Source organism: Lissotriton helveticus, chromosome 7 (genome assembly GCF_964261635.1).
Source record: "Lissotriton helveticus chromosome 7, aLisHel1.1, whole genome shotgun sequence".
Taxonomy (NCBI): Eukaryota; Metazoa; Chordata; class Amphibia; order Caudata; family Salamandridae; genus Lissotriton; species Lissotriton helveticus.
In genome coordinates, this window is record NC_136068.1 from 458,229,574 (window position 1) to 458,242,487 (window position 12,914).

General features: G+C 51.0%; 1 protein-coding gene across 3 annotated transcripts in view; it reads right to left on the reverse strand.

Moving 5' to 3' along the window:
- Positions 1-12,914, reverse strand: part of TAOK2 (TAO kinase 2) — a 934,333-nt gene that overhangs the window by 242,805 nt on the left and 678,614 nt on the right. The window lies entirely within an intron of this gene.

A 12,914-nucleotide genomic window follows, 5' to 3' on the forward strand; every position in this document is an offset into this window, starting at 1 on the left:
GACAAAGATACTAGAAATTTAGATAGTAACAAAGTTACAGTAAAGGCTACAGACGATCCCAGAAAACCGTTAGCGTCGACGATGCGGAAAAAAGGGAACTGATATCACGCCGGCGTGGGCCTATTGTAGGCGTCGGTGACGTCAGCGGAGTCGCGAGCGATGCCGTGCCTCTGTGACGTCCGAGTCTACGTCGGCGCGAAGCTACAAAAAGAATTTCCGAATGTTGCTGACGCAGGGGGATATTCACAAGGTGAGGAATCCACACGGCAGATGTATCTATCAGAAATCAAAGCACTCTTGGAGTGCACTGACCCAGCCCAAATACACTAAAGCCTGTCTGGGAGGGGGTCACACCTCCCTGTGACAGGAAACCTACTTTTCAGCCTCCCCTGCTGGAGTTTCGTCCAGCAGCAGGATGGCAGGCGCGTGTCTGTGGGTGGCAGCATCCATTTCGTGATGCCAGGGTTCTGTGAAGCTGGTCCGGGGTGTACCGGTGTAGTCCTATTTCTCCCTCTAGTAGGATGGAATTATACGTCCCACACCAGTTACTGGCGGGGAGGTATGATTCCAAGGCGTTTGAAGCCAAACACGACATGTTTCCATGCAGTCATTCCAAAGTTAGCATTTACCGTGAGGTTATAATGCACTTTAGAGTATATGGTTTGGCTGCATCACAAACAACCCCGGTATAAAGGTTCCGAAAGCTGCAGCGGGGCTCTGCTCATGCATGGGCACCCTCTCACGTAAAACCCAGCATCCTGCCTTCTAGATTGATAAGGCCTGCCCTAGTGATGACTGATAGGTTTATATGTGCAGTGATATGGATAGATATAGTGAACCTATATCTAAGTAAGGGGTGCTTGCACCACCTTACACAGGCTGCTGTAGCAGACCTGTTGTGTCATTTTGAATGGTCTCTCAGGGGTGGCATAATACATGCTGCAGCCCGTGAGAGGCCTCTGGGGTACCTATGCCCAGGGTATATAGGATACCATATACTAGGGACTTATAAGGGTACCCCAGAATCCAATCTGTGGTGTACTTAAAGTACATGCAATCATTTTAGAGAGGAAGCAGCTAGGCTGGGGCCCTGGATTGCAGGGTCCCAGCCAGACTAAAGTCGAAAAACAGTGAAACATCAGCAAAAAGTGGGGGTAACTATAAGAAGCAGATCCTACTCTCCTACACTGCAGACATGCAGTAACTATAAAATTGTTAGAACACTGCATACCCGCAACAGGTGGCTGTATTACCTTAGTGATCGAAGCACACAAGGTGTTCGGATTAGAGGTATTCTATTCTTGGGTTCAGTTTCTGACTGCAGTCACAGACTAAATTGTTTCACACATACATTGTAGTTGAACCACCGGAAGAATGCATTCCATACGAAGACATTGGAGTACCGTTAACTTATCAGCAACACAGAAATTGGTTTAAAGGCCCCCTTCCACACACATCTGTTGTAAGACTCCGCATAGAAGGAGCGACCTGGCCCGTCACAGCGAAATACACTCCACATCCTGAGATAGATACACTACCAGTCGAAGTCCATACAATATACAAAGATACAGTCCGGCTATACAGACACATTCTTCAGTTCGTCATGCAAACAGTAACAGTCAAACCTGCGAGAAATGCTCAAGTCGGTCCACATCAGACCACACCTACATTTAGACCACAGACACTAAAATCAATAATGGGGACAACACCCTCCAAAGGGGACCAAATTCAGTTCTGAATAGCACAAAAAATTGCACCGCTGGAAGCAGTATTTCCCCATACGGGTCCGCAGGAAAAAAATAGAATTAGCTTGCCAATGGGGATGGTTCCCTCGACTGAGGATTGTACCACTTGGGGAACAATCTTTTCTGCCATTTACATGAGAATGCACAGTACCCCTTCCATAGCAGTCATTCCAGAGGTAATGAAATAGATACAGAATGAGTATGGGGCAGGACCTGCCCTGAACACGGTGATGAAATGGATGTACGAGTTACTTACCTTCGGTAACGATGTATCTGGTAGAGACTATTCTAGCTGCACATTCCTTAACGTAGAATCACCCCCAGGCCTGAGACCTGATCCGGACAACTTTTTTGCCATAGCATCCCTGCGCGCCAGGGGGACGGCACCACGTGACTTCGCCCTGACATCGTCTACGCTGGTGATGTCAGCGAGGATTGAATATGCTACTTACCAGTATGCATCTGTTCTTGGCATGTAGGGCTGCTAACATTCATATCTTAGCATTAGATCGCCGCCTAGTGTTGGGTCCGGATGATCGCACATTGTTGTCCTGGAAGAGTCTTCGAAGTATCCTGAGATAGGTGGCTCCTCCCCTGGACTACAGTGCGCATGGGCATCGGCTCCATCCCCAGATTGTTTTTCGCCATTGTGGCAGAAGATGGAGTGAAAAGTGTAAAGGATGTCCATGCTAATGATTGAATACAATAGTATATCTGCAGCTGCGACAGGCACCGGGGAGGAGGGTGGGCGATATGAATGTTAGCAGCCCTACATGCCAAGAACAGATGCATACTGGTAAGTAGCATATTCAGTTCGAGGCATGTAGGCTGCTAAATTCATATTTTAGCATAGAATACATAGCAGTCCCTCCATCAGCGGCGGTTGCCTGTGCCAGCTGCAGAAACCTGAAAAAGTGTCTTGAGAACAGCCTGTCCTACAGCAGCTTGCTGCTTGGAATGCACATCAACACAGTAGTGTATTGTAAAGGTATGTGGGGTAACCCACGTGGCTGCTCTGCAAATGTCTTCTAAAGAAATGTTCCCCAGGAAAGCCATGGATGCCCCCAATTTGCGTGTGGAGTGCGCCCTTGGGGGTATCGTTAAAGTGCGCTTGGCCTTTTGATAACAGATTTGGATGCACTTAACAATCCACCTGGCTATTCCTGCTTTGGAAATAGGGTTGCCTTTGTGCTGTGGTGAGAAGGCAACAAAAAGTTGTTTCGTTTTTCTAAAGTGTTGTGTCCTGTCTATGTAGTACATCAACGCCCTCCGTACGTCTAACGTATGGAGCATTCTTTCCGCTACCGTTTGCGGGTTTTGGAAGAATGCCGGTAAGTCAATAGTTTGGTTGATATGAAACTGTGACACCACCTTCGGAAGGAATTTGGGGTTAGTACGTAGCACTACCCTATTTGGATGAATCTGAATGAATGGCTCTTGGATTGTGAGCGCTTGTAGCTCACTAACGCGCCTCAGTGACGTAATAGCAATGAGGAAAGCCACTTTCCACGTTAGGAACTGGAGTTCACATGAGTGCAGTGGCTCAGAGGGTGGTCCCATCAGTCTGGTGAGGACCACGTTGAGGTTCCACACCGGAGCTGGCGGTGTTCTTGGGGGAATGACTCGTTTCAGACCTTCAAGGAAAGCCTTAATGGCAGGCACCCTGAAGACAGAGAGATGCTGCCTATTCTGAAGATAAGCTGCGATGGCGGATAGATGTATCCGAATGGAAGTGTACGCTAGATTGCACTTGTAAAGATGTAACAGATAGCAAATAATGTTAGGGATAGATGCATCTAGCGGGTTGATGTCATTGGCTGTACAGTAAATGACAAAACGCTTCCATTTTGCAGCATAGCATGCTCTGATAGTTGGCTTCCTTGCCTCCTTGATGATGTCCATGCATTCAGGAGGAAGGTGAAGGTATCCAAACTCTAGGACTTCAGGAGCCAGATCGCCAGGTTGAGCTGCTGCGGATCTGGATGCTGAATGTCTCCATGGTTCTGCGTCAAAAGTCTGGGCATGAGGCGCAGCCTTTGATGCGGCACCACCGAGAGTTCGAGGAACGTGGTGTACCATGCTTGGCGCGCCCACGTTGGAGCAACCAGGATGAGAGTCATCGCGTGCTGCCTTAGCTTTTTTGCCACTAGCGGTATCAGAGGGGCTGGCGGAAAAGCGTACGCAAATTTGCCTGACCAGGTCATCCATATCGCATTCCCTTGCGACTGTGGGTGTGGGAACCTGGCGGCAAAGTGTTGGCATTTTGCGTTTTCGTTTGTGGCAAACAGGTCTATCTCCGGATGACCCCACTGCTGGAAGTACGGGCGGAGTACAGATGGGTGTAACTCCCACTCGTGCATTTGATGGCTGTATCTGCTGAGCAGATCCGCCATCTGATTGTCCTTGCCCGGGAGGTGTTCTGCCATGAGGAAAATGTTCCTCTGAATGGCCCACTTCCACATGCCCATAGCCAGATGAGACAGCTGTGGCGAGTGGGTGCCCCCCTGTTTTTGAATGTAGTACATCGCGGTCATGTTGTCCGTCCGGACTAACACTACCTTGTTGGACAGATGTACAATGAAGGACTTGAGTGCCATGAAGATTGCCATCAGTTCCAGATAGTTGATGTGCATCTTCTGTTGCTGCGTCGTCCATAGTCCCTGCACCGTGTAAGTGAGCAGATGAGCTCCTCATCCCTGGAGAGATGCGTCCGTCGTCAGGATAATCTGTGGCACTGGCTCCTGGAACAGTCGGCCCTTGCAAAGGTTGTGTGGAGTCCACCAATGCAGAGAGTCGTATGCCCGACTGGTAACCAACACTAGGTCTGTCAATCGTCCCTGAGCCTGTGTCCACTGAGTTGCTAAGCACTCCTGGAGCGGACGCATATGTAGACGTGCGTGAGGGACTATGAAGATGCAGGAGGCCATCATGCCAATCAGCTGCATGAACACTCTCGCTGGAAGCGAGTGTTGTGGTCTGAACTTTTGGATTAGTGACAGCATGCTGTCTATCCTGACTTGGTTTGGCTGGGCCATGGCCGTCAGGGTATTGATCGTCGCACCTAGAAACTGCCGGACATGCGCCGGCTGAAGATGCGACTTTGGGTAGTTTAACGAGAAGCCCAGATCGTGAAGGAGGTGAATGGTAGTCGACATGTCCGCGGCGCACTGTTGTTCCGACTTGGCTTGAACGAGCCAGTCGTCTAGGTTGGGGTAGACATGGATGTTCTGCCTTCTGAGGTGCGCCGCCACTGTCGCCAGACACTTGGTAAACACTCTTGGGGCTGTGGTCACTCCGAAGGGTAGGACCTTGAACTGATAATGTTTGCCTTGGATAGTGAATCTGAGGTATTTTCTGTGGGACGGGTGTAGTGGAATGTGGAAATAAGCATCCTTGAGGTCTAAGGTTGCTAAGAAGTCCCCTTGTTTTAGCAAGGGAAGAATCTGTTGCAGTGTAAGCATATGGAAATGTTCTGATAGTATATACAGGTTGAGGGGCCGCAGATCTAGAATGGGTCTGAGAGATCCGTCCTTCTTTGGAATAAGGAAGTACAGGGAATATACCCCTGTGCCCTCCTCCTCCACCGGCACGAGCTCGATAGCGCCTTTTTGCAGCATCACCACTACTTCCTGCTGCAATAAGTGCAAATGCTCTGCGGACATAGGCCGTTGCCTTGGTGGAATGTTGGGTGGAGTGGACTTTAACTCTAGACAATAACCGTACTGGACAAGTTGTCGCACCCACCTGTCTGTGGTGATGTTTCTCCAGACGGGCAGGAACTGCTGTAGTCTCCCCCCGACAGGTGTTAGGTGGTCGGGGGGCAGTGACAGAGAGTCACTGTTTGTTTGGGGCAGAGGAGCGGGAGTTGTTATTTCCTTTTCCACGTCCTCTGGTACTGTTTCCTCGGTAACCCCCTCTGTTTTGCTTGGGGTACGAGGATTGTGCTCCACCTCTGGAGAATTGTGACTGTTGACCCATCTGTCCTCTGGTGACTCCACGCGCACCTGAGCGACGAAAATTGTTGCCACGAAACTGTTGTGATTGTAGGGCCCCCATAGACTTAGCAGTTTCGGTGTCTTTTTTAATTTTTTCTAGTGTGGTGTCCACATCTGGACCAAACAGTCTATCAGGATTGACTGGCTGATTAAGAATTGTTGTCTGAATGTCAGGTTTAAACCCCGATATGCGGAGCCACGCCTGTCGTCTGAGCATGACGCTAGTGTTAATGGCCCTAGCTGCTGTGTCTGCGGCATCAAGTGCACACTTTATGGCTGCGTTGGAGATCAGTTTTCCCTCTTCTATAAGCAGTTTGGTGCCCTCTTGAAACTGCGAAGGCAGGTGTTCTATAACCCGCTCTAGGGTGTCGTAATGCGCCCTATCATAACGTGCCAAGAGTGCTTGTGTATTCGCAATACGCCAAAAATTGGCAGCCTGTGCGGCTACTCTTTTGCCTCCTGCCTCTAGCACTTTGGACTCCTTATCCGGGGGAGGAGCTTCACCCGTTGTTTGGGAGTTGGCCCTTTTGCAGGCATTTGAGACCACCAGGGAGTCAAGCGGCAACTGTCCCCGAATGTATGCAGGGTCTGCAGGTGCTGGTCTGTACTTCTTTTCGATACGTGGATTGACCACTCTCGCCCTGGTAGGTTCCTTAAAGATGTCCGCAGCATGTTTGAGGACCCCTTTGAGCATAGGCAGTGTCTTTACTGTCCGTTCAGAGACTGAAAAAGTGTCAAATAGAAAGTCTTCTTCTACTGGGTCAGCATGCATGTCCACATCATGATTAGCAGCCGCCCGTTCAATGAGTGCATGAAAACCTGCAGAATCTTCTGTTGGGGATGCACGTGCAGTGAAAGGCTGTGGGTCTTGCCCCACATCTTGGGTGCCTTGGTCACCAATGTCATCGTATGAATCCGGCTGTGCATCAGGTTCATTGATGGGGAAAGTGTATTGGTCCTCCAACATATCCTTCACCCTCAGAGTGTTCTGGGGAAGGAGTTGGGCTCCTTCTTGGAGGAGGCTGGATAGGCTCCATGAGGCTTGAAGCGTCTTCAGGAAGCCTTTTTTTCTTTAGGGGGATGACATAGGAGTCCACCGGCTGTGAAGTGATCCTCCTCTTATAAAGGGTCAATTTGCCCGTGTCTGCGTCGATAAAACGCTCCGCATCCTCTTCAGAGTCGAGTACCCGATTCGAAAGTGCCCCCGCCGTCGAAGAATCCGACTTCTTTGGCGTCGATTTTGTTGAAAAGGCCTTCGGCGTCTCTTTTGGCGGCAGAAGGAAGAGAAGTTTACCCGCAGGCTTCACTGGAATGTCCATCGGCTTCTGCGGCGATGGCATCGGAGCCGGCGTAGCAGAGGCCTTCTCCCCGATCCTCTGTAGTGAAGCGGCGACGAGGGACGCGTCACTTACAGCGGCCCTTGGCGCCGACGAGGAGGTCTTTACCTTGCCCTCGGATCCGACGTCCTGTTGGCCTTTGTGAGTCTTGGACGACGATGCCGCAGCCGCCGACCCAGAGTCCTTGGACCGATGCGCAGATGTGCCAGCCTTCGATCCGTGTGATTTTGTCGGCTCCGTCACCACCACGCGTCCGACTAACGGAGTCCCAGTCGGAACCGGAGCCGTGTCGCTGGCTTTGGCGGGCTTTGACGGCGTCGCAGCGGTGGACCCGTGCCGACCACCCTTCTTAGAGGATCCCTCCTCTGGCGCCGACTTCGACCCTGTGGAATCGACAGATTTCTTCGACTTTTGTGGACCGGAGGTCGACGGAGTCGATGCAGCAGCGGGTGTCGTCGTTTTTGGTGGTACGGCCGCCATCTTAGGATCGGTCGAATCGATAACTTTCGGTTTCGTTTTCGGGTCGGCCATTTTAGGTGTAGTCGATACCGAATGTTTCAGTTTCGGTTTCGATACGGGCTGCGCAGCAAGTATGTCCGTGGCCGGGCCAGAAGGCGGGGCAGAGGCTTGCGGTACGGGGTCTTGGGTAAGGCCGACAGGCGATCCCGTGACCCGATCTTGATCTTCGTAACCTTCGGGGCATAGCTCGTCCCCTGAGCTATCTTCCGCGGCCCCATAAATCTCTTCGACGTCCCCTACCTCGTCGACGTATTCAAGGCCTTGATCCACGACTCCGTCGTCGTCTTCCGGATCCGCCTCGACCTCCGTCTCGGGCGGGGATATTTGAAGAGGATGGCTCTGGTCCTCCTCTTCTCGGTCGCCGAAGATGTTTTCTGGAGCCGGGGCCGCTTGTCTGGCCTCAAGGCGCACAGCGCGCCGAAGCTTGAGTGTTTTCTTTGACCTGAATTTTGCGCAGGCCCTGCAGTTGTCTTCGTTATGGTCTGGTGAAAGGCATTTGTTACAGACCGGGTGCACGTCGATATGTGGGTATTTGGACCCACAGAGCGGACAGTACTTGAACGGACTCCGCTCCATGCTGGAAAGTTGCGTCGTGTCGCGACGAGAAGGCCTCGATGTCCGAAGAGTGCAAGCACTCCGGTGATTCCGACTCCAAGAGACGGAAGAACTCAAGACCGAGCGCAAACAATACCGACGCAAAGAATACAAGGCCTTTTGGCCATAAAAAGTTAGTTTTTCTCGGTTCCGACAGAGAGACGTCGAGACCGCATCCGAACCCAATGGCGGAAAAAAACAATCTGGGGATGGAGCCGATGCCCATGCGCACTGTAGTCCAGGGGAGGAGCCACCTATCTCAGGATACTTCGAAGACTCTTCCAGGACAACAATGTGCGATCATCCGGAGCCAACACTAGGCGGCGATCTAATACTAAGATATGAATTTAGCAGCCCACATGCCTCGAACACATAAGTACCACCCCGGCACACCTACGTCAGTTTTCTTCTGAGAACTTCCGCGCCACAACGCGGAGCCATCACAACAAAAACTGTGAGAATACTGGAACAGTGTGCGAAGACCCAGCTATACAGAACGTAAAGAGACAAAAAGTGAGGAACAGCATATCCAGAATAGTGCCAGGCACTAAGGCACCAAGTCACAGAATGAAAGGACAGAGCGCAGCCAATGTAAGCAAGCCTGCTATCAACCGAACAGCTTCCCTGGAAATAGAAAGCATGTGAAAAAGGGCACTGCAGATGAAAAAACCTGCAACCACCACCCGGAGCCAAGAAAGGATCCAAGGTCAGAATAGAAGCCCAATGACAATTCATCCCCCAACAACACCAGCGGGGAGGAGGGTTCGACTCCTAAAAAGAACAGAGGTTGAGACCCAGCCAGAGGACCTCAACCCCAAGGACTGTAAGAGTCAGAAGTGCAAGCAACCCAAGGAAGCAGAGTACAACAACCCCTACATTGGGGGCCTAATGCATGGGCGCAGAAGTACCCGGGCATTCGCCCACCAATCACCAGACAGGAATAATTGGAGCAACGACAACAACAAGGCGAGCATCCTCCTGGGAGGAAGCAGAAGAAAGCACTCGCAGAGGACCGCTGCCCTGAAGCAGCACAGAAGACCGAGAAGGGCCCTCGCAGAAACGGGGAGGAAGGGTGGGCCGTGAAGGAATCTGGGGCTAGAATCGTCTCTACCAGATACATTGTTACCGAAGTTTAGTAACTCGTACATCTGATAGAGACTACTAGCCGCAGATTCCTTAACGTAGAATAGATACCCTAGCCACACCCCAAAGGAGGGGAGGGTTCTGTGAGAAGACCTCTCCAGCTCAGACGAGCCCAAGACCCTTCACAGGGGACCTGCTACGGGGGACAAGGAAAGATAGCCCCATCCATCGCAGCAGGGAAGTGGCACCAGCCCTAAACTAAGCAGCACCTCAACATCGTGGAGGAACACATGCCCCACAGGGGATGTGTTAAAATAACCAAAAAAGGCAAAACAGCCTTCACCAACAGGAGAAAGCAATCTGAAGGGTGTGGGGGGGATGCAGAACACACCAAGCTCAGTCAACGTACCAGGGACCACCACCGGAAGCCCCAAGGTACAGGCAGCACAGAGAAAAAAGAGCCACCTACAGACTCCAAGCAAAAGAGGCCCAAAAACGTCAAGCCCTCCACCAGGAAACATACCCAGGAAGAGGGCCGCCGAGCCCATCCCAGCTTGAAGCCAAAGACCAGACTGAACGACGCCTCAGCAGGAAAGCAGGCAGAAGAATAAAAAGCCCACAATGGCCCCACAAGACAAAGCAGGAGCTCCAGGGCCCACGACAAGGTCGCAGGCCACAGAACAGAAGAGCAGGCGGGGGCAGCCAGCTGCTGACAAAGCCACGAAACTAAAGGCCCGGACACATCAGGCTCAGAACAAGGGCAGGGCTAGTAAACTGTCCCGAACGACCTCTAAAAGGGACCGCCCCGGACAGAACCGATCCACTAAGTAGTGAGAGCCGCTATAAGATGAGGGGAGTAACAAGTATGACGGACCAAGTCATCAACACAGGAAACTATGCCCTCAGAAGCCCCAGACAGAGGCCCAGAACAAACAGTAGGCAAGGGCAAAACACTAGGAAGGGCGATGAACCGGCCAGGTGAAATCTACACGTTCCCCGCATAAGACAGAGCTATACGATAGCTACACATACCCCACATAAGGTAGGACACATCACAAGAAAGCATGGGAACCACTCTTAGGGAAAAAACAATCCCGCATCAGAGGACAAAATCATAGATGTGAGAAAGTGCCATCTTTCTTGCCTTGGTATGCCCCCACTTTATTTTCTGAACTGCGGATGTACTTTGACTGAGTGAGCCCTGGGTCCCTGTCAATCAGGTACCCAGGGCCTGTGTTCCTTCCCTAAAAAGAAAAGCTATGCTGAAACAAAATACCCAATTGGCATCTCTGGCCACCTGTCAGCCCCTAGTAAATGGTACCCTAGGTACCCAGGGCATGGTGACCAGAGAAGACCCCTGCAGGCTGCAGCACTTATTGTGCCACCCTCAGGGGCCCTGTACCCTGGCACCCACACACTGCCTTTGCAGGCTGAATGCCTAAGTACAGAACTAAAACTAGAGTCGACATGGCACACATCCCTGTGTGCCATGCCCACAGTACCCACTGCCCTGGCATACTTCAGTCACCCCTCTAGCTGGGTGACCTATGCCAGAGGTGAGGGCACAGGGGCATGAGCCTTGTGCCCCTACAGTACCCAGGGCCATTCCTGGGCACTAAGTGCAGTGTTGCCATTTAAGAGTATATGGTGCTGGGAGGTTGTCATTTACGAACTCCACAGCACCATAATGGTTTCACTGAAGACTGACAAGTTTGGTACCAAACTTCTCAGCACATTAAACCCACACTGATGCCAGTGTGGTATTTAATGTAAAATGTAACATGCACGAGAGGGTATTTTAGAGATGCCCTCCAAAACCCGAACCTACAATCCACGTCTGGGCTGAGTGGCTGCAGAGGCTGCCACACAGCAGACATGTTGCTGGACCCCTGGGTGGAGAGCCCCCGCTCTCCTGGGCCTGCAACAATGCACATCCTGGGCGAGTGCTAGGTCTCCTCCCCCAGGATGGACAGGGGGAAGCTTCAAAGGCATACCGCCTCTGAGAGCTTCTCCAGGCCATTTGCTGTACCCAGCAACTGGCCCCCACCGATTCTACCCCCACTCTGGCGGGAAGACTGGCGGGAAAAACTACGTCAGGAAGGAGTGTGTGCCAACCTTTGCGAACTCCACCCTCAGGTGGAGCAGGCGAGGTGAAGCACGACCCCGGGCTCCGGCCATCTTGCTGATGGGGAGCCCTGCCCTTTGGGGTACCTACCTGTGCTCCAAGATCCCAACTTACCTCTCGAAGTGCTGGTCGCCCCTGGAGAGTCTCCGTCCCCGAGCCTGCAGTCTTTTTCCCCTTTTTCAAGATCCTCATTGGATTACATTGAGCGCCCGACGGCTCAAAAGCACCCTGCACCCAGCCGCCCGAGTGCCGCTGGCTGTCACCTCTTTGCCCTAATCTACTTCCCCCCTTGCCCTGAGCAAGTGACCAGGAGCCAAGCTCCCACAGCCGCGTGGCCTGCTAGCCAGCAGCCACCAACCGAAGGCCCCCTGCCTATCATTGACTAACATTGGGCCTAACTACCTCTGCACCCGGCCGCCCCTGTGCCGCTGAGGGTGTACCAAATGTACTTACCTGACCCTGGGGGACCCCTGAGTCTGTGCCTAGAAACTTACATTCACCAACCAAGTGCTCACCTGGAGGCGGGTGATTTACCTACCTGCCATTGGATAACATTGACCCATTTTGACTCGAACATTTTCTAAGTGTGAAGTTTTTAAAACTGAAAATATTCCTATAAAATCAGCCCAAGTCCGAATCCGAAAGTACTCACCTGTGACCACGGGAGAAGCCAGTACTGTACCTTTCAGCCTAGTACTGAACCGCAAAAGTAATCCATAGCGGGTTCACTAGTAATCTGTATTTTCTCCGTAGGAACCCATTGTCTGCTTTTCTATGAAATTTCTTCTAAGTGTCTCCTTTTAAAAACTGCAAATATTCTTTAAAAATTGTACGAAATACTGAAACGCAATTACCTACCTGTTTTGAGTTAAGCCCCCAGTGCTGGCCCTAGGAGACTAGTGCTGGGTTACAAAAGTAACGCGATCGTACTTTACCTGCAATCTGAATTTCCTCCCATTGAATAACATTGTCAGATTTACCTTGAAAAGTTTCTAAGTGTGAACTTTTAAAACAGCTTTATATTCCTGAAAATTCTGCACAGTAACTAAAACGTTTATGCTAATCTGGTTTCAGCTTAGACACCAGGACTGAATCTTAGATCCAGTCCTGGGACTACCAAAGTAATCCGTAAAGTAATCAACTGTACTTATCTATGAAAGCCCATTGAGCTCAATGCTAGAGTGTGATTCAGAACTGTGTTTCTTACTGCTTATACTGTAACTACTCTGTGCACAACCTTTATTGCTTCCTTGCAAAGTACTTACATGAGAATACTCACCTCGAGAAAAGTATTTTTTTATAACTGTTGGTTCTAAAAATAAAACAACTATATCTTTGGATATACAAACAATTGACCTGGAGTTCAGTCCTTGAGTGTGTGAAACCTTTTGCTGACTGAGTGTGTGCATCAAATGCTTTACACTGTCCTCTGGTAGTGCCTTACTGCTCGACCAAGCTACCACTTTGGAGAGTAAGGTCAGTTCTGACTTTAACCTCCGTTATACCTCTGAGGTTG